The sequence below is a fragment of the Lontra canadensis genome, unplaced genomic scaffold, assembly GCF_010015895.1.
Source record: "Lontra canadensis isolate GAN:19392208 unplaced genomic scaffold, GSC_riverotter_1.0 scaffold27, whole genome shotgun sequence".
NCBI lineage: Eukaryota > Metazoa > Chordata > Mammalia > Carnivora > Mustelidae > Lontra > Lontra canadensis.
The window spans coordinates 2083352-2109608 of NW_022631021.1; the positions used below are offsets into that span (position 1 = coordinate 2083352).

Genomic DNA, 26257 nt, shown 5'->3' on the forward strand with positions numbered 1-26257 from the left:
TGCTCCCTATAATAGTTCACCTGAAGATTGTTGAGTAACCCCTGATGGTTTACTCCATGCAATCTCAAAATGATCATGCTTTCAACAGCAGAAGGAGACATCTATATAGATATTCAAGTCATTTTTTTTCCAAATTTTTCTTCAGAATGCATAGTGGATTTGTTTATATAAATAGTTGTCCCATGAAAGGTTAACATTGTTTTAAGTATGAAAATATTCCACTGTGGTGAACGAATTGTTTTTGTTTTATGTTTTCTGTAATTGGCTGCTACAGTGTTTTTCAGAGTTTTTTTTTTTTTGTTTTTTTTTTTTTTTTTTTTTTTTTTTTAACACTATCATGTCCAAATCCTCCTTGTGTGTTGGCTTTTCTAGTTGGTCCATGTTTTTACCTTTGATCCTAAGAGTCTTGTTCTGCTTTCTGTAGAATTTAGGGATGTCTGCTTTATCCTTAAAATCCAATTTAATTAAATTCAAAACTCCTATATTGAGTTAGAAACTGTGTTCAGGTCTGAGGCCGAGTAGGATAAGGATCCTCTATGAGTTTCCCTTGGGAGTGGACAAAATAATATGAAAGGAGGCATGGAAACAAATAATTATTATAAGTTAGAGATGTAACAGAGTTAGGAAAATATTTCCTTTATGTGACTAAAAGATGATAGTGCTACTACTGTACATGAGAAATGTTTCATGTTTATGTGTTACCAATAACCATCTGATTGTCTTATATAAAGCCATAATCTATAAATCTATATAAAATCTCCAAACTTAATTTCATTATGAGTTAAATTTTTTCCTTATTTTCTCCAAGTATTACAGTTTGAAATACATCATTTAATTTTTAAAGTGATACCTAAGAGTACAACATACTTGAATAAATAGGTCAATAACTATTTTTATGGTCCTCTTTGAAGCCAAGACTGTGAAATCACCTCTCTTCAGTGACTCTGAAAGTTCTGAGAAAGCATTACAGATGAATTAGAAACCCCACATATGTACCATAGTTTCCTGATAGTAGAGAGATCACACTGAAAACAGAGATCAGCTGCTGCAGTTAATTTTGGAAAATCTCAGATAATATTGATATTGACAAGAGTTAGAGATACATATGTGTGTGTGTGTGTGTGTGTGTATTTATCTATATATATATTGAAAACATGAGAATGAGAGCCTTAAATGTTTATTCTTTACATGGTTTATTGTGGTTGCTGTTGTTCAGTCTTTGTAATATCTTATTTTCAAAATACCATTCTGATTCTTATTTTCTTAGCTATTAAAATATTATTTTGAGGTATAATTTGACTTTAGGACTATTGACTTACTGAACTAGCTATCTGGTCTTGGACTGAAACATGTTGTCTTGTTCCTGATCATGGGTAAGGTGGTCTGTATTTCAGCATTAATTATGGTATCAGCCATAGCTTTTGGTTTTAATTTTGTTTTTGAGATTTAATTTGTGAGGTTGAGAAAATATACTAGTATTCTTAGTTTACTGATCAATTTTATCTCATGAATGTATGTTGCATTTTCTCAAGTGCATTCACCACATCTTTTGCAGTTAGCATATAATATTTCTCCTTTAATTTTAATGGAATAAATTAAATGTGTAGAAGGGATTTTTTATGTTGACAACTTTGACTTACTCTGGGATTACTTTGTTCAACTAGCTTATTTGAGATTTTTTTTTAAGGTACTCTCAATACCCAATATGGGGTTTGAACTCATCGAGTCACATGCTCCACCCACTGAGCCAGCTCAGTGTCCCTCCACTAATGTGGAAGTTTATGTCCTAGGTTGGACTCCTTTTTCATTTTTCTTTATTGCATTTAGTGCTATAAATCTAAGCACTGATTAGCTTATGAGACAACTTTTAATAAGTTGTGTTTTCATCAATTATTTTTGAGGTTTTATTTTAGACTCATGATCTATTAGAAATTGTGTAATTTTCAAGCATGTGGAGATTTTTCTAGATTTATACTACTTAATGACTTAGAATTAGATACTACTGTAGTACAGAACAAATTCTGTACAAATTCTCTTCTAACAAAATGTGACCTATTTTGTGCCTCAGCATATGGCTTTGATCACGGAGTATTTCCAGTACATTTGAGAGAAATGTGTATTTTACCAATATTCAGTGTGATGTTATGTAATATCAATTAAGTCAAATGGTACAGCTCTTCCAATCTGCTATATATTTACTGACTTTCTTTGCCTAATTAAAGACTGGAGGAAGGATATTAATGAGGCCAACTACTAATTTATGAAGAGGTTATTTAGTTTTTTTTTTTTTTAGATTGTTGTATTTACCATCTATTTATTCTTCCAGGCAGTGCTATCTATTCAGAATTACTTTTCTATATGGCATCTTTTCTCTTCAGTCTAAAGAAATTCTTTTAACAGACTTTATTTAGCAGGTCTGCTGGACATAAATTTTTCCACATTTTGTCTGAAATGTATGTATTCATTGATCTTTATCTGCTATTTACAGTTCTCTCAAAAACCCCCCCAATCTTAATGCCTAATGTGAGTTTTTTTTTTATCATAGCATTTCCATTCAGTGATTTTGAAAATTTCCATCTCTTTATTGAAAAACATTATTTATTCCCTCATGTTACTTACTTCTCTAAATTATTTAACATGTTAATCATAATTACCTTAATCCATTTCTGATAATTCCAACATCTGGACATTTCTGGGTCTGATAGCATTATTATGATAGTAATATGTTTTCACATTTCTTAATATTTCATTAAATGTGAGATACTTTTTATAAAAAATTGATAAAAATTGTTTCCCATAGAAATGAGACTGTTTTCAGCTTCCAAGTTATTCATCTGGGATTGAAGGATAGAGTTCCTGATGCATAGTATAAGGTTCAGCCACCTGTTAATTTTCTCCTGTTCCTCTACATACATCCTAACTCTACCACGCTCCTTGCTGTCCCTTGACAACAAGTGACCCTTACTTCTCCTGCCTCAACTCTAGGGACAGTCATTTCCCATGTTTAAATTTCAACTGTTTTCCTCTTAACAGCATTTAAGGAGGTTTATTTCCTCCTCTCACATCTCTATTAAAGGTTAAATCCACCATGGATCTCATCTAGCAGGGGACTTGTCACTTTTTTGTATTCACAGGGTTCATATGCCCATGTCTATTTTCTAATGGTGTAAAATAACTATGATTTTGAGTATTATTTGTCTTGAAATAATTACTGAGTCTTAAATGGCATTCTTTAGTGATTACTGGCCTGGTACTATTTTAAAATGGCACTTGGAGATCTGGTCTTAAAAATTAGTTGTACTTAAACCATAAGTGACTCTTAATCTCACAAAACAAACTGAGGGCTGCTGCGGGGAGGGGGATTGGGAGAGGGAGGTGGGGTTATGGACATTGGGGAGGGTATGTGCTATGGTGAGTGCTGTGAAGTGTGTAAACCTGGCGATTCACAGACCTGTACCCCTGGGGATAAAAATATATGTTTATAAAAAATTAAAAAAAAAGAAAATTGAAACATTAATATTTTATACATGGAAAAAATATTAGTTATACTTGATGAAGTCCCAAAAGTTCATTTTCGCTTTTGTCTCCTTTGCCTTTGGAGACGTATCTTGAAAGAAGTTGCTGTGGCTGATACAGAAGAGGTTACTGCCTATGTTCTCCTCTAGGATACTGATGGATTCCTGTCCCACGTTGAGGTCTTTTATCCATTTCAAGTTTATCTTTGTGTACAGTGTAAGAGAATGGTTGAGCTTCATTCTTCTACATATAACTGTCCAATTTTCCCAGCACCATTTATTGAAGAGACTGTCTTTTTTCCACTTTTTTCCTGCTTTGTTGAAGATTATTTGACCATAGAGTTGAGGGTCCATATCTGGGCTCTCTACTCTCTTCCACTGGTCTATGTGTCTGTTTTTACACCAGTACCATGCTGTCTTGGTGATCACAGCTTTGTAGTAAAGCTTGAAATCAGGTAACATGATGCCGCCAGTTTTATTTTTGTTTTTCAACATTTCCTTAGCAATTCGGGGTCTCTTCTGATTCCATACAAATTTTAGGATATTTGCTCCAGCTCTTTGAAAAATACCAGTGGAATTTTGATCAGAATGGCATTAAAAGTATAGATTGCTCTAGGCAGTATAGACATTTTAACAATGTTTATTCTTCTGACCCAGAGAATGGAATGGTCTTCCATCTTTTTGTGTCGTCTTCAATTTCTCTCATGAGTGTTCTGTAGTTCCTCGAGTACAGATCCTTTACCTCTTTGGTTAGGTTTATTACCAGGTTTCTTATGGTTCTTGGTGCTACAGTAAATGGAATTGATTCTCTAATTTCCCTTTCTGTATTTTCATTGTTAGGGTATAAGAAAGCCACTGATTTCTGTACATTGACTTTGTATCCTGCCACGTTGCTGAATTGCTGTATGAGTTCTAGTAGTTTGGGGGTAGAGTCTTTTGGGTTTTCCATATAAAGAATCATGTCATCTGCAAAGAGAGAGAGTTTGACTTCTTTATTGCCAATTTTGATACCTTTTATTTCTCTTTGTTGTCTGATTGCTGTTGCTTCATCAAGATCAAAAGCTTCTGCACAGCAAAGGAAACAGTCAGCAAAACAAAGAGACAACCCATGGAATGGGAGAAGATATTTGCAAATGACAGTACAGACAAAAGATTGATATCCAGGATCTATAAAGAACTTCTCAAACTCAACACACACAAAACAGATAATCATATAAAAAAATGGGCAGAAGATATGAACAGACACTTCTCCAATGAAGGCATACAAATGGCTATCAGACACATGAAAAAATGTTCATCATCACTAGCCATCAGGGAGATTCAAATCAAAACCACATTGAGATACCACTTTACAGCAGTTAGAATGGCCAAAATTAGCAAGACAGGAAACAATATGTGTTGGAGAGGATGTGGAGAAAGGGGAACCCTCTTACACTGTTGGTGGGAATGCAAGATGGTACAGCCTCTTTGGAGAACAGTGTAGAGATTCCTCAAGAAATTAAAAATAGAGCTTCCCTATGACCCTGCAATTGCACTACTGGGTATTTACCCCAAAGATACAGATGTAGTGAACAGAAAGGCCATCTGTACCCCAATGTTTATAGCAGCAATGGCCATGGTCGCCAAACTGTGGAAAGAACCAAGATGCCCTTCAACTAGGGATAAGGAAGATGTGGTCCATATACACTATGGAGTATTATGCCTCCATCAGAAAGGATGAATACCCAACTTTTGTATCAACATGGATAGGACTGGAAGAGATTATGCTGAGTGAAATAAGTCAAGCAGAGAGAGTCAAGTATCCTACGGTTTCACTTATTTGTGGAGCATAACAAATAACATGGAGGACATAGGGAGATGGAGAGGAGATGGGAGTTGAGGGAAATTGGAAGGGGAGGTGAGCCATGAGAGACTATGGACTCTGAAAAACAATCTGAGGGTTTGGGAGGCACAGGGGGTGGGAGGTTGGGGGAGCCAGGTGGAGGGTATTGCATGGAGCACTGGGTGTGGTGCAAAAACAATGAATTCTGTTATGCTGAAAAGAAATTAAAAAAATTCAACTGATAAAAAAAATTAGTTGTACTTGAAACTACTGTGAAAATCAGTATATCAGTACTTGTGCTAAAATACCCACTGTGGGTATTTTAGTCACCCCTAACAGTGTCCCCCAAATTATAGTTTCCTTGAGCAAACCGTTGGAAGTGGAAGAAGAAAAAGGAAGAGACCATGTAACACGTTTACTGAGAAATACAGGTTTAGGTTTTCTAAGGAATCAGGCAGTAAGTCTTCCCAACTGAGTCTAATAGATACTGAAAAAAATACCAAGTAGATAAGTTTAGGGCCACTCCATATAAACATTCATTCCTGCTATTAGAGTAAAAATGAGAATGAGTCCTCTTATAGGAGGTCATTGAGTGGACAATTCTTATATCTTGCCAAATACGTATTAATTGAATTATTCTGATTATAAACTATGCAAATGAAAAAAGGGACAATCACCATAAAACAACAACAAACATATAGAGGATATTGGGGTGTATCTGCTTGACCAGTAAAAAGACATGTCAATCTGAAAAGAGGGAGCCAGGCCATACTTTAGAAAAGATAGTTGATTAATAATCAGATCACTTATTTTGGTGAAGTCCCATGTTTTGTTTTTACTTTTGTTCCCCTTGCCTCAGGAGACATATCTAGAAAGAAGTTTCTATAGCCAATGTCAGAGTTTACTTCCTGAGTTCTCCTCTAAGTACTTCCATAGTTCTCCTATGGTTTTATCACTCACATTTAGGTCTTCAACACATTTTGAATTAATTTTTGTGTATGGCATAAGAAAATGGTCCACTTTTATTATTTTGCTTGTTGTTATCAAGTACTTTGTCAAAATAAAAGCTTCTTCACAGTGAAGGAAACAACAAACTAAAGGCAAATTGCAGAATAGAATAAGATATTTGCAATTGACATATTTAATAAAGGGTTAGTATCCAAAATATATAAAGAACTTAAGAAATTCAAAACCTCCAAAATGAATAATCTAATTAAAAAATGGGCAGGAGACATGAATAGCCCTTCTTCCAAAGAAGACATGCAAATAACCAACAGGCACATGAAGAGATACTCAACATCACTGATTATTAGGGATATAAAAAACTATGATCAGCTATCAACTCAAACTTGTCATAATGACTAAAATCAAGAACAGATGAACTAACAGGTTGGCAAGGATGTGGAGAAAGGGAAACCCTCTTGCATTGTTGGTGGGAGTGTAAAATGGTGAAGCCACTCTGGAAAACAGTATGGAGTTTGGTCAAAAAGTTAAAAATAGAACTACCGTACAATTCAGCAATTTTACTACTAAGTATTTACCCAAAGAATCCAAAAATACCAATTCAAAGGGATACATGGAACACTATCTACAATAGCCAAGTTACAGAAACAGTCCAACTGTCTGTCAACTGATGAGTGGATAAAGGGGTTGTGTGTGTGTGTGTGTGTGTGTGTGTGTGTGTGATTTCATTATTTTTATGGCTGATTAATATACAGTGGGATATTACTCAGCCATAAAAAGAATGAAATCTTGCCATTCGCTGTGATGGGGATGGAGCTAGAATACATAATGCTAAATGAAATAAGCCAGTCAGAATAAGACAAATACGATATGATTTCAGTCATGTGTAGAATTTAAAAATCAAGTGAGCAAAAGAAAAAAGAGAGAGAAAGACCAAGAGACAGACTCTTAACTATAGAGAAAAATGGATGGTTATGAGTGGGGATGGGTGAAATAGGTGATGAGGATTAAGAAGGACATTTGTGATGATCAGCACAGGGTATCTTACAGAAGTGTTGAATCACTATAGTGTACACCTGCAACTAATATTACACTGTATGTTAACTAGCTGGAATTTAAATAAAAACTTAAATTCATTTTTAAGTTACTTTTTAAAGTTCATAATAGAACACAAATCCATGAAATTCAAGCAAAAATTAATAAGAACAGAGATGAGAGGAAAAGAATGTAAGATAAAAAGGAAGTGAGTGAATAAAGCAAAATTTAAATTATTTAGTAATAAAATCATGTATTAACAGAGTTATTATAAATGAGGCAGAAATTGAGCTTTAAAAGAGCAAAAAGACATCAACCATTGAAAATAGTGAAGAAGAAAAACATGGTTGTCAAGGTGGTGATATTTCCAGAATGAGAGTTTTTCAATGATAGATGATAGAACAATTGGGACAGAAAATGTAAATCATAATTTTGAGATGAATGTAAGGTTTTAAGACAGTTTTTGATTTTTTATAATAAAGTCTTACTGTATTTTAGAATATTTTTAACAAACACAGAAAGAATCAAGTAAGAATTATTCTTATCATGCAGAAATAATCATGGTTTTCAAGTATAAAAGTCTACAAAATTGTCACCATATCAAGTTTATACTTTAAATAGAAATTACTCTAATTTTATAATCAACATAATAAAGATTATTTTGTTCACTACTCAGAACCTAAAACAATAGTTTTGGTATAGTAGTTCTTACTAAACATTTATAAATGAATAAAGGTTTGTTTAAAGGACTGTCATTTATAAAAGCAAAAAGGGAAAACACATCTGGATTCACACTGCAGCTATACTGTGTTAATTTTTGATCTATATCTTCCCAGGCTTCTGTTTATCACAAATGTGTATATATATTTACAATGACACTATATCTACACTAAAATTCATATTTAATATGATTTGAATATATTCCTTAATCCTCCTTAGCACAATATTTCAGAGATTCTCAAAGCCCATGCTCGTTGAAAGAGAGGATGTTTAGCTCCAAACTGTGGTGGAGTCCAAGTTTTTGAGGAGCTAAACCAAAACCCTTGAATGGGCTTCCCCATCTTCCTCTGATCTTGCGCATGCTTGAAAATGAAATCTATTGTTTCACTAACATCAAATCTTTTTCCCCCTAAGGGAAAACATGAACATGAGTGTCCTCCAGCAACTCTGAGTTACATATAAAAAGGTTTATTTTCTTTCTTTCTTTTATTTACTTTCTTTCAAAGTTTATTTCTTTGAAAAATGCTTTGCTTTCTATTTACCCCATCTGGTGTCACTTTTGGGGCACCTGAGTGGCTTAGTGGGTTAAGCCTTTGCTGTTGACTCAGGTCATGATCTCAGGGTCCTGGGATTGAGCCCACATCAGGCTCTCTGCTCAGTGGGAAGCCTGCTTCCTCCTCTTTCTCTGCCTGCCTCTCTGCCTACTTGTGATCTCTGTCTGTCAAATAAATAAATAAAAAATCTTAAAAAAAAAAGGAAAACTCACTTTTTTTGGATAACAGTATTTACCTTGCCTATTTTAGAAACATGTAGAAGAATATGGTAAAATGTCCTATTTGAAAATACATTAGAATGTAATTCATTTTAGAATAATGATTATCAGTTCCAAGAAAGCATCCTTCTGAGATGGCATATGCAACTTCATCAGGCTCAGATCTGTTTTACTGCTCTCCTAGTGAAATGATCTGTGTGTAGTGCTCATAAAATGTTATACTAAATATTCTTTATGCTAAAAAATGATTCTTAAGCTCCCAATCCATATAATATGTAAAACATCTGATGATAACATAGTGCCCGATTTAATCTAGTTTGAATCACAGCGTTATGATCTAGCACATGTGGATCGCTGACGGGTGAACTACAAACTGTATTGCAATCTGAGGCCAGTAGACATACTAAATCCTTGATCTACCAATCTATGTTTTATAGTTAGAGGATTCATATCTTAACTCTGCTTAAATAAAAATAGCCATACTGGTAGTAGTAAAAAATGTTTCTTATGTAAGTGTAAATCAAAGCAGGAAGTAAAAGGAAGTGGTAATCATTTCAGTTCTTTCCTCACCATATTGTCTCTCAAGGTGATGGAAAAACGTATTGCAGGAAGTACTAGAATGGTTTTATATGTAATTTATCTCAGTGTGGATTTGTTTAATCATACGTGGCTAAACTGATTAATGCATGCAATAGAATACAGTCAACACCAAAATGTATCATTCTTTGTGCATCTCTACAGTAAGAGAGTGAATGAAAAGATCGAGTTGGGAAAGCATCAAGTTCCACTAATACAGATTTTGAGCATGCTCAGAACAATAGATATTTTAGTGAAGAAACATGGAAAAGTATAAACCATTTGAATGCGAATTATAAACACCAATTTCAATATTGTTTATAGCTGAATTTGGAAAGAAGTATTTAACCTGCATCTATAAAACATAAGCATGTGAAATAAATCTTCTAGGATGCTCATGGAGAAAGAAGTAATGTACTGGTATTTCAAATTTAAACCTAGTTCAATAGTAGGTAGTAACTTTGAACTTTTCTCCATCAACAAAGAACGATTTGGGCTATTTCCTGAGTATATGCACCATCTAAAATTTTGTTAAAAAAAAAATATAGCGGGGCACACAGTATTTTATCTAAATTAATGAAATAATGTGTGTACCAGAGAAGTGACTTTGATTTTTTATTTTCATAAAGTATTAGAGCAATTATATTAAATATTTTCTACCCATCTTTGTAGCATTATATTTTTGGTAGGAATCTTTCTAGAAACTTACACTTCAGTCTATTTGGTCCAATGATAGTGACGCTTAAAAAATTACAATTGTTAGGTTTATTTGAAATTCTTATCTGAATGTAGCAGCGCTTAGACTTTTACTTTCAAACACAAATCTGGTTGAGCTCAAGATCAGTCAGCGAAGCGACTGCTTTCCACTCAGGTCATGATCTTAAGGACCTGGGATCCAGCCCTGCATTGGGCTCCTTGTTCAGTGAGGAGTCTGCCTCTCCTTCTCCCTCTGTGTGTTCGCTTGCTTGCTCTCTGTCTCTCAAATACATAAATAAATCCTTAAAAAAATAAAAAAATATAAGCCAATACCTTCTGTGAGGCAGTCTCATGATCCCTAAAAATTCAAGGACATAAATCTCAGGTTAGGAAAACCTGAAAGCTAGTTCTTACATTTTTAGTGCTGTTACTTCATGTGTGTCTAATGTGTGTGTGTGATGTAAATTAAAATCATACAAAAATACCTGCTGCTACATAATATGTATGTAAAATTATATGTACATAATATGCATGATACCTAAATATCAGGGTTAACTTTACTGGGAGATAAAAAATGAGAAGGCTCCTATATATAAAATACTTGTTGATTGACAGGCCACATATTTGAAATTTCAGCAGTAAATTATTTTTCATTTGGGTTAAAGTGCATTTTCCAAAACTTTTGCCCAAACCAATTTACTCTGTTACCCAGGATCCCCCAACATAGTAATATATTAATAAACAATGAACATTACTATGGATTAATTTACTTTAATCTAGTTTTATTTAGCAAGTGCTTGATGGGTGAATGGTATACTCTGTAAGAAAGAGTATCTGATAAATGTACCAAGGTCATGATCACAGAAGAAATGTTATACTGATAAGAAAAAAAGGATTGCAAAGAAGTTTCTCTCAGGAGCTGGGATTTATACCCAAGATTTGTTTTGAGAAACAGGATGAACACACTAGGGTATACCTTCTGTCTGTACAACACACACACGTGCATGCATATGTTCACACGTGTGCTTATGTGTGTGTACTCATACTTTTGATATTTCTTAAAATCACCAAATTCTATACAAATGTATAAGATGTAGGCCAGTTAAATTCAACAGGGGATATACTTTTGTATATACTTATCAGTATATACATCTAGTCTATTAACATCTGAACTCTAATAATTTTACAATCACCAAACGTTAAGATAATCAAAAACTAAACCACTTTAAAAAGATGGGACTTAAATACTGATTACTCTAACATTAGTTTATACATGAGCCCTTAGGCTTCAGAGTTCTAATATTGATTTTTCAAATAAACAAATTTTTTATGGAAAAATATTTCAATTATTTCCTATTTTTAAAATGTAAAAATAAAAAAAAAGGCATCGGGTATAAAATCTAAATGTCTTCGGTGTGATCAGTCAGGAGCTTAAAATGTCACTCTTTACAACCTTTGTGTGAGGAAAGGGGTGGAGAGGAGGAAGGAAAGGGGGAAGAACTGAGGTGGAGGCCACGTACCCTTATCTACTGAAATCTATGCTGGGAAACACTTTAATGTGCAAGAGGGAGGATCTATTGTCTTAACTGCTCAACACAAGTGGCCTGAGCCTGTCCTAGGTAAGTTAAACTGTTTTGTGTGCATAGGGCCAACCCCCATCCCACAGAGGCACCAATGTAGCCTCTATGAGGAAGGAAGGGCATCCACCAATGTGGCAAGAATTGGTTACCTTTGGCCTTGGTGAACTTGTGCAGGCATAAAGAGTCCTGATAGAAGCGAGGACCACCCCCCACCCCAGTCTCACAGCTGTCGGTTTGCAGAAATAACCCTATAACACTGCTGTGCTAGTCTCCGGAATACAAACCGAGTTTGAAGTCCCTCTCTCCTGACAAAGCAGTTGGGAGTTTTTCCAGCGTTAAGTCATGACCCAGGCATGAAGGAAGATGCTGGGGGCAAAATACACAACTGTGAGGAGGGCGGTCCCTTTGAACTTCTGGAATACACTGTTGCCCAGGCCAGTCTGGAAGACGAAGGTGTTGGAGAACAGGAGGAAAATGGTGCTGATGTTGCAGAGAATCGCAGTATCCTGGATAACAACAATCACCAGGATGACAGGAGCCAGTCAGAGTAGTTCTACGAAGGAATTAACAGACCATAGGACAGCAGCAGGAACTGAAGGGAGAACACCAGGCTATAGTTACTGGTCTGGAGCATTTCCCTTTTGTTCAATTTACACCCAGGGGCACATTCCACAGTTTCCCATAAAATAGCACCTAGATTTCTCCCCAGCAGGGAGGGAGAAGCACTAGTTCATCAGAACCAGAGTTGTTTCCCTAGCTCTAAGACCGGATTCAAAGACCCCCTCCATCTGTTGTTCCAGGGATGACATCCTGGCTTCTGCAAACTGGGTTTAAATCCGGCAAGTAAGTAGATGGTGGCTGCAGGCTCCGCCCATGCTGGGCTAGCCAGTTGTCCTTGGCTCTCTTGAAGTACTATGTGGCCAACCCGGTGGCCTTGTTTGGACCCCTGCTTACCTGGGCCCGCTCCCCTCCTTTCTTTACAGTGTTGCTGCTCCCAGCTCCTGAGCCTCCCAGCCGCCGCCCCAGGCTTCCTGCCCACACCGCAGGGCCTTGCTAAGGGCCAGCCCCAGGGAAGACATTTGGCCTCTGCTGCAATCCTTATGTTTCCGTACCACGATGGGTGGGGAGGGACAGGAGGAGCTGAGGCGCTCCTTGTGGAAGAAGTACCTGTGGAGGAAGTGGGAGTTGGGAGTCAGCACCTTGGTGTGCTTGGAGCCAGCTGCCCCAAAACCCCGCACTTAATTTCCTAGGCCCCGGGCAACTATTTGTTAGTTTCCTGTCTTCTACACTGCTAGCCTATTCCTGTTTTCTTCATTACAGCCTGTGTGTGTGTGTGTGTGTGTGTGTGTGTGTGATCGTTTAAGTGCATGCACGCTTATATGTGCATGTGTGGTAACTTACTGTTTTTCTCCCACCACTCCTAAAATGCAAGCTCCACATCTGTTGGAAATTTCTTCATTTATTTTCTTTTGCTATATCTGCAGACCCTAAAAACATGCCTGGTATGTAGGAATTGCATAGAAAACATATGTTGAACGAATGAAAGATGAATTCAAATAACTTACCTATATTAGCAATCCATATCTCAAACATATCCTGACCTACTTATGAGGTATGAAATGTATGATTTACATAGAATTAAACATGTGTCTAATCCAAAGACCTATATTTTCAGGAAAGCCAGTATAATTTTTGCATATTATACTGGGAAAAGATAGAATTTGACTAAACTATATTAAAAGGTATATATTTTATATCAATCTAAAATGCTAGCTGTTAAGAAAAATTACTAAAATTACAAGGGTTTTATTAACATTAGAATAGTTACATTATTGAATATGTATGTTGAGATTTTATGAAAACAAACATACCCAACTAGGTAATCCAGTCATTCTGAGAAGAAGTTTATGATAAACTTCTAAATAAAATCAGGCTCACAAGTTTAGGCTTAACATTTTAAAGTAAGGATCTTTTATCACTTAGGGTGTACAGAAACTTTTCATAGAAGGCACTGAGAAATAGTTCACTTGCAAAATCCATATTCAAAAATAAATATCCTTTGGATAGATAGATAATGATGTGAAAGCAGTTTAAGACCTGTTTAAGGTTTTTGAAGTTTGCCCATTACTGCTGATGATAAAGTTGTAGGAAATTTCAATCTTTGGCCAAAAGACCGAGGTCAGCATCTCATTGAAATATCTTTTTAAAAAGCAAATTAGGTAGTACTCTAATCCTTATTCCTGTGTTCAAGGATCATATGAAAAGGTGTTGATAAAGAAGAAACCTTGAACCACAGGCTTATTAAACAAAATCATTAAGCTCTGTATTAGTCTCAAGAGAAAAACAATCCAATGAAGTGACAGAGTGTTGCTGACTCAAGAAGTCTTTGACTTTCACAGCTGTCTCCAGTTTCCTAAATATGATTTTAGGTTCATGGTTGGCTAACATTATTAACAGTAGAATTCTAGGTTATATATATATATATATATATATATATATATATATATATATATATTATATATATATATATAATCAGAAGTACATGAGAAAGGTTTATAAAATTCTTCCATAAAATTGTGGTGTCACATTCATAAATTATATTCACACTCACCTTTTTTACTATATAATAGAAGGCATTCATCACCATCCAAGACAGCTATAATTGACTCTTTGCAAGATGGTAGACATGCTTGAACATAGCTCCCCTTTTCTCCAAAGTTTAAACTCTACACAGAAAAAATTAAAAATGAGTACATTTTCGAGCAATGATCCATGCTAGGATCAAACTTACCCCATTTATCTCCATAAGGTTATTTTCTACCTAACTGCTGATTCATGCTAATACACATCCTTTAAGGTTGGAAAAGAGGAAAAAAACTGAATTATTGAATGTATCATCTGCAGTGCATTTATAAAGGTAGCGTTTATAAAGCCTTGTCAATCTCTCTACTCACATTTAATCTGCCTAATCTATACATGTAAAATTTGAAGATCAAAAAGGTTAAGCTACCTGTTGAAAGTTGCATAGCTAGTAAAGGCCAAAACCAAAATTCAAATCTAAGTTGTTCCAACTCTCACATTGTTAACCAAAATGTTACATTGAGAGTTCTGTCTTGGTGGTTTAAAATTATTTCTTTTCAGCAGAATGTATACACTAGTGGCCTTAAAAGGAAGAGAGTGTTTTCCTTTTTACTGATAGTTTTGTAAACTAAAAGAATAATTGCACATGGAATATTTAAGGAGAATTTCATGATCAATAGATGGCTTATATCAATAAAAATGTCACTGGCTTCAAACAAAAAGTAAAAACCTATAAAACCAAAGAAAATGAGGGAGATGATGACCATGCAGTTGAAGAAGATGGAAAGCATGTCATTAATGGAGCAAAAAAAAAAAAAAAAACAAACAAAACCTGAATCCAGGGTCAGAAATAAAAAAAAATCCAAACAAAAGAATAATTTGGAGTATACATAAGAAACTTAGACATTCACAATATCTGTCACCTCTATAAATGAGGTTGAAAATTGCTGACATAGGATTTTTTTTGAAATTCTATTTAGGATTTCAATTGTGTGTAAGGGGGAGTGAAATGCAACTAAATACAATCTATTGATGAAATACAAATAAGTTCATATGTGATGAGTAAATAGAGGAATAAGTATCACTTTCAGATAGAGTGTATGTTGATATAAGAATCTTCCTAGCAGGGCTGCCTGGGTGGCTCAGTGGGTTAAGCTTCTGCCTTCAGCTCAGGTCATGATCCCAGAGTCCTGGGATCAAGTCCTGCATTGGGCTTTCTGCTGGGCAGGGAGCCTGCTTCCTTCTCTCTCTCTTTCTGCTTGCCTCTCTGCCTACTTGTGATCTCTCTCTGTTAGGTAAATAAAATCTTAAAAAAAATTAAAAAATAAAAGAATCTTCCCAGCATTTTAATATTTTGTGGTAACAAGTACCAGCAGTTGAATGCCGCAGAAAGTGTCCCCCGAAAGCAACAGGGTGCTACACATACATGACACAACTCTACTCCACATTCTTTTTTGCCACAGGCCTTGACTTACAAATGCTATTGGGTGGTCTTCTCTAATTTGTCCATAGTTCAGTACCTTTAGCTCTTACTTACATCCCCTCTGTTGAGCTATCTTCACAATTTTTTTAGGTAAGGTCAGGTATTTATTACAGTGCTCCACTATTTGAAAATCTCCCATGTTTACCTATACTAGTATTTTTCCTTAGGAATTGGTGTTGGTGTCCCAGATGTAAGTCCCACTGATGCTGAGTACACTGTTGCTAATTCTGCTTTTTCTCCCAACTGGTCCATTTGGCATCATGTAAAATTTTTAGCAACATATACATCATATATTATAAATAGGTCTAAACTGCTATGGAAAGATTTTCAAGATACATGTAGATTTTCAAAGAGAATACATCATAGTATGCATAGAGTGATTGCATTTTGGTATGAAGGAGGAGAAAACGAAATTATACCTAGATCTGCTCTTGTATCACATAATATATTTAAAAGGTTTCCAGGGGAATAGCACAATGGTAGCTACCTAGGTCTGTATCTCCCAATATTTTCTCCAGAAACAAAAAAAGAAAAAGAAAAGGGAATGTACTAAAAATCATGCCTTCAGCTTTCACAAGTTGAAAATGGAGAATGCCCAAACTGTAAAAGTAAAAGTAGGGAAAATAGAGAAGTTGCTAGATTCTGGTATACACTATATATTAATCCTGCCCTGCTGCAAGGCTTTGTGTTGAAGAGAGCAGAGAGGAAGAGAGAGAGAAGGAGGAGAAAAGGGAAGGAGGAGTGAGGAAGGGGTGGAGGAGAATGTGTTATGAAGAGAGAACAGGAGAGCTAGTGATGGATCTAAAGTTAATCTAAAACAACCACCAGTAAAAGTATGACAAGCATAATAGTGAAAGTACTTTTAAAAATAAAGCTTTCTGGGATGCCTGGGTGGCTTAGTTGGTTAAGCCACTGCCTTCAGCTCGGGTTATGATCCCAGCGTCCTGGGATTGAATCTCATATCGGGCTCCTTCCTCAGTGGGGAGACTGTTTCTCTCTCTGCCTCTTTCTGCCACTCTGCCTACTTGTGTTCTCTCTCTCTCTCTCTGACAAATAAATAAATAAATAAAATCTTTTAAAAAAATAATAAAAAAAAAGCTTTCAGAAGTATCACAGCATGATTGTCAGAGAAGAAACTTAGTTTCTTACAATACGAAGTGGCTGTCTTTGAGACACAGAGCATCTGAGAGGAAAAAGGAAAAAGAGAGGTACCTCTTGGCAGGGGGAAATAATGGAATATAACTAAAATTTTAAACAAGAATCTCAAGTATCTTTTGAAAATGAAGATCTGAATCTACAAATTAGAGGGCAAACAGGAGAAAATTTTCTCAGAATGATTAGGTCTTAGAAGTATCCTAGTAAAACTACCAATCTTTGAAGAGAAAGATGAAAAAAATAATTGAGTTCTTCAGCAAAAAAGATCAAATAACTGACAGGGCAAAAATAAATTAGACTGACATTCAATTTTTGAAAAGCAACATTCAGAACAAGATCATAATGGAGCACGAGCCACAAAATATCATTAAAAGGAAGTGTGAACCAAGGATTATATATCTAGTTAAACATTTTCTAAATAAAAAGGTTATAGAAAAAGTTTTAAACATAGATGAATTTAGAGAATTCTTTACTAATGAGACCTTCCTGGGGAAATTAGAATGAGCTCCATTACAGCAAGAGATGCCTGGGGAAACTTCAACAAATGGACAGATACTGAACATTTTAATGTATGCAACTTAAATTTAATGCTGAAAAATGGAGATGAGGACAGATAACTACTGTACAAAATCTATAAATGGTGACATAGCACAACTTTTTTTAATGGGAGGAAAATGGAGATAGAAGGAATTTGGATGAGCTCATTGATTCCTTTTAAATTGATGTATAATATTATATTAGCCCTTGACACATGTATAGGCCAAAGATAGGAAATAAAGGATCCCATTAAAAACTGACAAACCAGGTATTAAAAGTTCGAGTATAGAAACTGGGAACTAAGGGCATTCATGACTTAGAAGTACAAGGTAGTAACTAGAATAAAAATACAAACCTTCCAAAATACACTTTTTAGTTAAAATGAGATTGTAGCATATAAAGAAGCATGAAATTAAAACATAAAACCTCTAATTATAAAATATGGTTACAGAAATAAAGCCAAAAATATTTGGCAGAAAAATAAATGGGAACAAATGTAGTTTCCCTCTTAAAAAAAAGATACTGAATTTCCTCACAAAACAAGATGCGATTATGTTATTTTCAAGAGGAAGATGAAGATAAACTGATTTAAAAAAGACAAAATTTTTTTTTAAAGACAGATTTTTAAGGAATGTCTAAAGTTATATTAGGCAACTAGAAACCATAAGAAAGTGTGATGGCAATACTATTTATCAGACCAAGTATAATTTAAGTCCACAAGCTAAAATCTCATTTGACAGAGATTTTTTAAATCACAGTAATTGGGAGAGATTAAAGAAGAAAAAAACCTACACAGTTACTGTAATCTGGATATTTTTCAGAGGATTATAGTTTAACAGTTCAGGCACCACATATATTCGAAAATTGAGCAAATTAATATATTATGATGAAAGTCAAGACTCAATTGTTAGCGAATGTTAAATGAAAAAAAAAAAGGCAAGAACTAGAATAAACCCCAGGTGTTGGTTTGAATGGGTAGTATCGATAAAAGCTCATTACTTCCTATATCCATCTTTGGAGAGATCCTAAAAGCAGTGATCTTGATGTTGGTTTTTAAATCTATTCTCAGTTAAAAGAATCAAGCTTCCTTGATCTTGATCCAGAAATGGTTGATTGCATGGCAAGGAGAAAGCAAGATGAGTTTGGAACATCTTGTGGTATAAAAAAGTAGGAAGTGCTCAACAGATAAAGGAGGCATTACAAACAGACAAAACATTATATTGGTGAGATAGGTAGTTGGTACATAAAGTTAAACTTCATTCATTCTTCCAGCTGCATCATTCCCATTGTATTAGTATACCCAAATGTTTTTATGCATCCCCTTCTGGGTGGGCATTTAGGCAATTTCCAGTCCAGATCTCTTTAGAACTGTGCTGCTATGAATTTTTTGGTACATGTCTGTTAATAAGCATGTGTATACATCTATGTTGGGTATATATTTGGAAGAGGGACTGCTAAGTCCTAGCGAAGGCATCTGTTAAGCTTTGACAGATACAACCAAACAATTTTCTAAAGTGGTTATCCCACTTTCCTTCCCCATCAGCAGTGCACGAGTTCCACTTTATCCATATTTTCACCAAATTCTGTAATTTTCTTCCTTTCCATGTTAGCCATTCTGATTTTTTGAAAAGCCCATAAAGAGAGACCTATTATCTCAAAGAAATGAGAATCATGACAATAGGCCTCATAGCAGTTACTTTGGAAGTCAGAAGGTGGTAGAAAACACATCCTCAAACAGGTCTTCCAGCTTCTGCCCTTGACTTCATATAACCTATTAGCAGCACAGCAACCCGAGTCCTTTGATCAAAATGTTAAATCAGATCATGTCCCTCCTTGCCTTAAAATTATCCGATGGCTTTGACTCTCATTCTATTTAAAAAGCCCAAATTCTGAATAGAGTACAATAAGACCTTCATGAATTGTCCCCTCTTATGCTTCATTCTACCTGCTTATTCAGCCCTGACCACCTACTCTTGCTCACACATCAAGCATATGCCCACTCATGTCCTTTGTTCACTCTGTTCCTTAGCCTGGAAAATGTTCCCCCCAGATGTCCACATGACTTCCTTGTGAAATATTTTCTCAAAATGTTTAAATAATAACCTCTTTTCACTTCATAGTCTCTTTCTTGCACAATTCTACTCCTTGATATCTATCCCTGTCTAAAGTATTGTTTTTTTGGTCTTCATCTAACATGATACATACATAATTTGTGAGTTTTTAAAGGCTCTGTTGTATAAGTTGTTAAAACAACTATCATGTGAGGATATCATAAAAATCAATAAATTGCTTTTTCTCAATGGGTTTGCTGCCAAAACACAGATGTTACAAAAACCAGCACTAAACCTAAACAAAAATGGGAAAGGATAAGATTCATACCAACCCCATCATCGTTGGACATGTAGATTCAGGCAAGTCTATGACTACTGGTTCTCTGATCTACAAATGTGGTGGAAGCCACAAAAAAACTATTGAAAAATTTGAGAAGGAGGCTGCTAAGATGGGAAAAAGCTCCTTCAAGTATTCCTGGATCTTGGATAAGCTGAAAGCTGAATGTGAATGTGGTGTCACCACTGATATCTCCTTGTGGAAACTCAAGACCAGCAAGTATTATGGGACCTTCACTGATGCTCCAGGACACAGAGACATTATAAAAAATGTGATTACAGGCACATCTCAGGCTGACTGTGCTGTCCTGATTGTTGCTGCTGGTGCTGGGGAATTTGAAGCAGGTATCTCCAAGAATATGCAGACTCTGAGCATACCCTTCTGGCTTACAGACCACGTGTGACACAACTAATTGTTGGTGTTAACAAAATGGATTTCACTGAACAACCCAAAAGCCAGAAGAGGTATGATAAAATCATTAAGGAAGTCAGCACCTACGTTAAGAAAATTGACTACATCCTTGACATAGTAGCATTTGTGCCAGTTTCTGGTTGGAATGATGACAACATGCTGGAGCTCAGTGCTAACGTGACTTGTTTCCGAGGATGGAGTCACCTGGAAGGATGGCAATGCCAGTGGAACCATACTGTCAGAGACTCTGGATTGTACGTTACTACCAACTCGTCCAGCTGATGAACACTTGCATCTAGTCCTTTAGGACATCTATGCAATTGGTGGTATTAGTAGGTCCCTGAAGGGAGACTGGTGTTCTTAAACCTGGTCACCTTTGCTCCAGTCAGTGTTAAAACTGAAGTAAAGTCCGTTGAAATGCACCATGAAGCTTTGAGTGAGGCTCTACTTGGGGGTAGCATGGGCTTCAATGGCAAAAACATATCTGTCAAAGGTGTTCCTTGTGGTGATGTGGTTGGTGAGAGCAAAAATGACCCACTGATGGAAGCAGTGGGATTCATGGCTCATTGGATTATCCTGAACTCTCCCAGCCAAATCAGTGCCAGATAAGCACCTGCCCTGGATTGTCACATGGCTCACATTGCTGGCAAGTTTGCTGAGCTGAAGGAGAAGATTGTTCATTGTTCTAGAAAAAAAACTAAAGATGGCCCCATGTTCTTGAAATCTGGTGATGCTGCCATTGTTAATAGGATTCCTGGCAAGCCTATGTGTGTTGAGAGTTTCTCTGATTATCCTCCTCTGGGCGGTTTTGTTGTTGGCGACATGAGACACTTGCTTGTGGGTGTCATCAAGCTGTGGACAAGAAGGCAGTTGGAGCTAGCAAGGTCACCAGGTCTGTCCAGAGGTTGAGGAACTAGATGAGTATTATCCCCAATACCTGCCACCCTAGTCTTAATCAGTGGTGAGAGAACAGCTTAGAACTGCTTGTGTCAGTTGGCCATTTAATAGTAAAAGGCTGCTTAATGATAACAGTGCATCATAAAACCTTGGGAAAGAGAGGAATTTTTGCGGACCATTTGTTTAGTGTGTGTGTAGCAGTTTCAGGTCACTAGTTTTTAAAATCAGTACTTTTTTAATGGAAACAACCCAATCAAAAATCCGTGACAGATTTCTGAGACCCATTAGAACAAAAGTGTAATGGGGGGGGAGAGCAAGAAAAATTAATTAATATAACATGGAAATTTATATTCAAAGTACATTTTTAAACTTAGAGGTACTTGTTTGAAGGAAATTGGTTTAATTTTCTTTATTGCTTTCAATATTTCTTTCATGGGTTTCAGAGTTTTAATTGTATATGCCTGCCTGTGCTTTGTCTTTATATTTATACTACTGTGAGCTCATACTCATTTTTGAAATTGTGGATTGATGTTTCATACATTTTGGAAAATTTTCAGCTTGCATTTCTTAAGACATCCATTCTCTCATCTTCTCTATTTTGGAACTGTAGTTATACATTTTTTGAATCTCTATACCATGTCCATATGTTTCTTTCAGACTTTACTGTAATTTTCATCTCTGTTTTCTTTATATTTCTACCTGGCTGTCTTCTGATTATCAGGCTTTGAATTCCCTAATCCTCTCTTCCATTAAATCTTCAACATCTATTTGTAGATACTATATTTTTAATGTTTAGGAGTATTTGCTTTTTTTAAGCAAATAAATGTTATTTCCTTGGTGAAATTATCCATCTTTTTAAAATCTATTTTAATAAAAATGTAGTTGAAGTTCATTTTTCAAAACTCCATGTTTGGATCACTTGCAGCTTTATTGGTTTATCTTTGTTCATCTTGATTTTTGTAACTTGGTCTTATTTCTTCCTAGGACAGTTTTTACTGAATGCAGTGTACATGAACAATAGCAAAGGCTCTAGATATTGTTTTGTTTCTCCACACTGCATTTAATTTTCTTCCTATAGGAAATGGAGAATAGATCATCTTACTCCAGCTTAGGTTTGTCTGCCTGTTTTTTTCCCTTCTAGAGTTTACCTCTTTCAAAGTCTCACATGAAAGCCTGAATTTTAAACTTAACCCCTCATTCTTGTCAGCTGTGAAACCAATTTTTGTCTTCACTGTGTATATTCTGGAAACCCTGATTAGTGCGATAGCCTCTTTGGTGTCTGTTTTAACATTCTCAGGATCTCCTCCAATGCAAGTAGTATTTATTTCAAGATGAGATTATGTAAGGACTTTGCAGCTCATTTAATTTTATTTCCACGATCGTGACACTCCTTAAATCCCAGCTGCCTTTGTTTTTTTGATAGATTTAAGCATCTTAAAAAAAAAAAACTTACTTGTTTTAGTTTTCTGCAAGAAACTAAAGAAGACTCTTCTGCAAGAAGAGTTAACCTATTACAGCTTCTATCATGCTACATAAATGTGGAATTTTCTCTAAAAATATATTTGGGATTTAAATGTGTAACTATTTCACATGAGAGCCAGTTGTGTTGACTGAGGTTTCAGAAAAGAAAAAAAAATCCTTCTCTCATTTTTAGACCAATACATATTAAACTCTAACACTTTTCTTTCAAGTCAGGCTTTTAATTTTAATATCAGGGAATCAATTGATAACTTTGAATTGTCATGATAATTTCTAGTTGTGCCATGGAGGTCAGTGGAAATCTATCTATATCTACAAATGGAGAGAGAGAGAGTTGGGAGAGATCTTTTTTTATTGTGAAAGCCATTGAATCTTCCTAATCACAAAACAAAAGCAAATAATAATTCTCTGTATTAAGCAAAAAAGATAAGCAAGACTGACTACATAAATTGTCTGTCATAACTTGACAGAATGTAACATGAAAATGCAGGGCCCTTATTTAAAAATGAAGAATTTCATGCCATCTAAAGCAGAACGTTAAGTAGATTTTAGAATAACAACTGTTCTTTCTTTAAACAAACAGGCTAGGGTAGAAGCAACTCTAAAAATTCCCCTTATCATAATGTTCCAAATATTTCTCTAATGATGAGTTGTTCAGTGCCCAGTATGATATGTATACAGTAATATATAATCTACCAGGGAAAAAATTCCATGTAATAAGAATATTTTTAAGGACTATTTTTTTTAAGGAATATAGATGAGCTACATAGGAAAATAACTTATTCCTCTTTAATCATAGTTAGAAAAAATACAAAAACTTATATTTTATATATTAACCATAATGTATATTTTCTTCTTGAGAGCTCCTCTGAGACTGCCTATTTTATACTTAGAGCCATTGTTTGCTTCTGCTATGTTGTTACACTGAGCCCAAATAGCCACAAATGGTACAACTTCTTTTTCATGTTCTGATACTTTTTCTTGGTAAAAATTAACTTACATGTAAAATTGGATACCATAGTCTTATAACACTTCTAATTAGAAACATTTAACAAAAGTGACTTTGAACTATTGTTTGATAAAAAAATTATCAATGGCTTAATTTTTCCCCATACATCATGTTTTCTCATGCTTTTGAAATTTCATATTCTGTTCCTTTGGTCAAAAATGCTTTTATCATCCTGATTTCACAGGCAAACCTTGGTTTAATTTTAGGATTCGGTTTAGACAAAAGTCTTGGAGCTTGCTGGCCGAGTTCTGACTGACTCTGTGCTCCTGTAGCATCTTTTTTTTTTTTTTTTAAATGTATATAATGGATTATTTGCTTCCCATAGCATCTTATACAGACTTAGAGCCTAATGGACCATTAGGTACAGAGTAGCATAGACTCTCAATGTGTGTGTTTTTTATGGCAGTGCCCTGCTTGATTGATCTTTGTTATCTCAGCCTTTCTCGGGTTTTCAGCAAACAACTATTTGACTAAACTTTAGTCAACTAAGGCAATTGTGTTCCTAATTTCACTCATCAAACATTTCTTGAGTGCCCAGCATTTTTTGCACAATGGACATATGCTACTTATCAAGAAAGATTTGCCACTGCCCTTAGAGAACTTAAAATACTAGCAATAAAAATTAGAAATGAAAAAGAAATACTGTGATCATCACTATAAGGAGAGTAAAGAGTGCTCAGGGCATGTAAATGGATCTTAGGACCCCCAAATTACTTAGCTTGAAATGAAGTTGCTCAAGTGATGTATTTAATATTAGCATTACAAATAATCAGAAAGATTGTGCAGGCAACTAACCTCGTTAAGTCTATTTTCTCTTTGTTACTAGATAATGATATCACCCCTGACTTACTAATTTCAGATTTTCTGACTGCCTTTGTATTCATATGAACCCTGAGGCAAAGAGATAAGAGATTGGTATTTTAAAAGCATGATTTAGATACTTAGATTTTGCATTTTCCTAATTCCAACCACATTCCCTTATTGACACTCCCTGACCTCCTTGTGAGGAACCTCGCCCACATCTCCCATTTATTGGCACCAAGTCAGCACAGGATTAATATCGCCTGCCTCCAACAGAAGGAATAAAGAAAATAGATTTCTACAAAAATCATAATACCCCAGTGTTATTTTCAGAAATCTATGACAGCCCTTAAATTTATGCCTTTCTATTTTAATATTTACTCTATATTTGTTCTTTGTTAATATTAAAATATTTAGTAATATACAGATATGAAAGATGAAATCATGTGTCACATAAATGGGCAACATACTACTTTAGTGTTAATTCTTTTGTTGGAAGATGTAGGTAAAATGGTAACAGAACATCAAAAATTTAGTCACTTAAAAGCTTTGTTATGGAACTTGATTATTCAAATGTACTGTCAAGTAGTAACACATCAAGTATAAATGGAACGGACTCCAAGATCACCTGGTCATTCTGATGATCTTCATTTATGCTTCCTCTAGAGACTACTCACACATAAGCTGAATTATTTTCCCTTCAGATCTGACTTTCCTAACACAGATGGTAACTTCTTGGTTTATATCACTAGCACATAACTTATATTAAAACATCATTTACTTTATTGTCATCTTTATTTGTAAAATGAACAGTCTCGGCTTTGACTAAAAACTGGGTTTGACTTAAAGAGTGAATAGAGCCTTGGAGGACATGCTAAATGAGAAACTCTTTTGGTCACTTACACTCCTACACTCCTACACACACTATTCCTTATGTTTCCCAAGCTCTTGTTTCCTAACACAAATGATTTTAGTAGTTTAACCTCTGTTATGTTAGGGGAAACTGCTGTTGAGGTAACCTTAGGGGACAGGTTTACCATATTCAGGTAGAATATCTTGAGAAACACCCTGTGCATTTTTAACCTTTAAGTAAAAACCTGCTAAGTAGTCATACATGATAGAAAAGCAAAGTTTTTCCAAAAACAAGGGAAAAAATTTCTTTTTTTTAGTTTAATTTTATTTTTCATTGTTCCAAGATTTGTTGTTTTTACACCACACCCAGTGCTCCATGCAATACGTGCCCTCCCCAATACCCACCACTAGACTCACCTAACCCCCCACCCCACTCCCCTCCAAAACCCTCAGTTTGTTTCTCAGAGTCCACAGTCTCTCATGGTTTTTCTCCCCCTCCAAATTTCCCCAATTCACTTTTCCTTTACTTCTCCTAATGTCCTTCGTGTTATTCCTTATGTTTCACAAATAAGTGAACCATACGACAATTGACTCTCTCTGCTCTCTCTGCTTGACTTCACTCAGCATAATCTCCTCCAGTCCCATCCATGTTGATAGAAAAGTTGGGTATTTATCCTTTCTGATGGAAGCATAACACTCCATTGTATATATGGACCATATCTTCTTTATCCATTTGTCTGTTGAAGGGCATCTTGGCTCTTTCCACAGTTTGGCAACTGTGGCCACTGCTGCTATGAACATTGGGGTATAGATGGCCCTTCTGTTCACTACATCTGTATCATTGGGGTAAATACCCAGTAGTGCAATTGCAGGGTCATAGGGTAGCTCTATTTTTAATTTCTTAAGGAATCTCCACACTGTTTTCCAAAGTGGCTGCACCAACTTGCATTCCCACCAACACAGTAAGAGGGTTCCCCTTTCTCCAC

At 35.4% G+C, this 26257-nt stretch overlaps 2 pseudogenes; one reads left to right on the forward strand and one right to left on the reverse strand.

Annotated features, from left to right (window-relative positions):
• Positions 1 to 11538: 11538 nt before the first annotated feature.
• Positions 11539 to 12313, reverse strand: LOC116871763 (annotated as a pseudogene).
• Positions 12314 to 19790: 7477 nt separating this feature from the next.
• LOC116871764 lies at positions 19791 to 21150 on the forward strand (annotated as a pseudogene).
• The last annotated feature ends 5107 nt before the right edge of the window (positions 21151 to 26257 follow it).